This window comes from Pteropus medius, unplaced genomic scaffold (assembly GCF_902729225.1).
Source record: "Pteropus medius unplaced genomic scaffold, Ma_sr-lr_union100, whole genome shotgun sequence".
Lineage (NCBI taxonomy): Eukaryota > Metazoa > Chordata > Mammalia > Chiroptera > Pteropodidae > Pteropus > Pteropus medius.
In genome coordinates, this window is record NW_024353517.1 from 57,315 (window position 1) to 60,407 (window position 3,093).

Below are 3,093 nucleotides of genomic sequence, written 5' to 3' on the forward strand. Positions count from 1 at the left end.
GGCCAGCCATTTTTGGCCAGAGCCTCCCTGGTATGCAGGTATGAGGACCAGGGAGGATGTAGATGTGCTCCATACTGGGGAATGAAGGGAGGATGTATAGCTTTTGGTGATTTCATCTTCTCAAGGATGAGCACTTTGTCCATTCCAGAATTATGATTTTCATGGCCTTATAATTCCTGCTTTCATGTTATGAAAGTAATCATGTGATGTTGTCTTCATAGAATATTTGCTGTCCATCCTGGAGTCCCTTGTAATTGTTTATCAGCATATGGTAGGTCCAGTAAGAACCTTATAGTCTTTATGGGTCTAGGAGGCCCAAGACCACCTGTGTCTTTTCAGTGACACCTCTTGAATATTATTCCACAGGTGGTCCACCATTGACTTAAGGATATGGAGGAATTCTTACATTTTTACTGAGATCATTGTTTGAGATCGTTGTTTCAGTCAATTCCAGATACTTCAGTTATACCCACCCTCTCCTACAATCTTAGCATCATGAATATTTGTTGCACACACTGCTTTTGATCAATATATATCAATATATTTATGTTATATAATCGTCTTTAGAGGAGTTAAACAGAGATCTGTGTGGGTAAAAGCAATACAGAGAGATTGTATAACTGGGTAAAGGGCCCTCCTGACAAAGGCAGCTCTTGAGCAAGCCTTTGAGGAGGATTGTGGCTGGAAGGAATTTCCTTAGCCAGAATGCCCCAAAGTAAACGGAGTTGTTTTCCAATAGTATAGCCTACACGATGGCAAAATTGGGTTAGCTCATCCAGGTCAAGCCCTTAAGACAACCTCTAGCTCCTGGGACATGCAGGAGGCTAGTGCTAGACAGTGCCTCAAACGGTCGGAAAGGAGAGTCTCTTCGCACAGGCTTTCAGTGAAGTACCCCCACAGAGTGGAACGCAGTACCCACCGGAGTTAAGGACTCAATTCATATTCCAGCTAGTAGAAAAGAGACTCACAATGACTCAATGAAATTGATGAGCCCGTAGTTTTACATTTTACACGAACTCCCCTAAATAGTCTTTTGGGTATTGAATTTAAATAAACATTGTCTGACTAATGAGGATTTTGAGTATTCACAGGATAGATCATACTTTCATAGCAGAACCTCTAAAACCATTGATGCCTGGACATGGCTCCTTCCCATGATCAAGCTGCATTTCAGGATAGGGAGCCACTCCTGGGCAGACCCACTTCTCACTCCTGCTCGAGGCTCCTTGTGTGTCCTTGGGTAAGGGGATGGCTAAGGATGGGCGGTGGGGACAATATAGAGTTAATAATTCAGAAGTTCCTAATGTCTGCTCTTGGGGAGGGGCAGGAGAAGGGATGCCTCCCTCAGCTCCTTCAGTCCCCTGGAAAAAGTGTTGGCTATTGAGCCCCATGCAGGCAGCTTCTTTCTGACCATATCTGCTTTTTACTCCATCCCACTTCTAAGATTTCCATCTGCCTGCAAGAAACAAAATCTATTGCTTGATTTTCAAAGATTCAACTTTTCTTTTCTTTTTTTTTTTTTTTTAATGCTTACAACACCTGGTATTCCTAGGTGGTCTCCCATCCAAGTACTAACCAGGCCCGACCTTGCTTAGCTTCCAAGATCAGATGAGATCAGGGACGTTCTGGGTGGCATGGCCATAGACCAAATATTCAACTTTTAAACATATTTCTAGGAGCATATATACTGACCTATAGCACTGCCTATATTATAGTTAATATGCAGATGTTCAAATATCACCTAAGACAGCTTCAAGAAGGGCCAAAACTCACTTTATATTAAAACAATTAATAAGAGAACGATTTTCCAATTACTTGCCTAATAGAAAAAAAATTCTGTACATGAGGAGTGATGCATTGGAGAAAATACTTTTATTTTTGTGCCCTGAAACTATAGACACTATTGGATTATGAAGTGGTTTCTGTAGAGTTGTGTACAGTTGTGACAAAAATTCTGAGCATTGCAGAATTGTAGAATTTTTTAGAGTTAAATATAAACTCAGAGATCATCAGTCATCTCATTTTTCATATTAGGAATTTTAGCTGTGATTTGTTTCTAAATAGCGGTAAGAAAATGACCTAAAAATGAACATATAGCTCATCAGTCCAATTGTATGCCTGCTCTCAAAGTATTCACCTGTAGAGTAAATTGAACACTTAGTATTTCTCAGATATTCTATTAGCTACGTTAAAATATTTTCTTTAATTCTCCCTAAAACAAAACAAAACAAAACAAAACAAAACAAAACAAACAACCCACCAAGTGTTATTATTCCCATTTTACAGACCAGTCTCTGAGCCATACTTGTTCAGGTATCTTTGGAAACAACTTACTCTTTTTTATGATGCACCAAGTTGGAATTACAGGAAGTCCCTACATAAAAGGGCCATAATTAAAAACTATTTGAATTCAGAATGCAATCCTTAAAGGAACAATGCTGGAAGTGGCAAAAATTCTCAGATTAGCCTACAGATTTCCAAATTCTCCCATTTGTGACCTGGCTGCAGTCATGCTCATTTAGAATGAGAAAGCAAACTGCTGCCATCCTAGTACTTAGTGAGAGATTTTTTTTGTTTGTTTTATATTTTGGTACCCGAATAAATTAAGTAAATTAGGGGATGATGAGGCAGTAGAGGAAAGTGTGTGGTGAAACTCCTGTTGTTACCCTTTTTTCATGTCTTCCATCTCATGACTTTTCTTTTCTTTGATGCAAATATATAACTGATATTTTCTTCTTATGCTTATTTGCCACAGTTAGGCTGATGTGTTTATTTTTCTATGAAATTGAATATAGAAATGAGAAGGTAGGAATAAGAAGATAAATTTATATGAAATAGTAGGGCAAGAATTAGAAAAGAGTAGGGAAGAAAAATGTAAAAAGGTTGCTGCCTGAGATAGAGAACTTGCAGAGACAAGGCCTTTAACAGATTTGTAAACTAGCCACGAGGTGGCACCATCGTCTAAGGACAGCTTAGTTGCTTTTCAGGATGTGCTAAAAGCCTGTTTTGGGTGCAAGAGTTATCACTGGGAGTGGAAAGAATGAGGTAGTAACTCTACAGCTTTCTGTTCATATATAAGATGTGAAAATCTTA

At 38.9% G+C, this 3,093-nt stretch overlaps 1 pseudogene; it reads right to left on the minus strand.

Annotated features, from left to right (window-relative positions):
• Positions 1-1,527: 1,527 nt before the first annotated feature.
• On the minus strand, positions 1,528-1,646 carry LOC120593172 (uncharacterized; annotated as a pseudogene).
• Between the last annotated feature and the right edge of the window lie 1,447 nt (positions 1,647-3,093).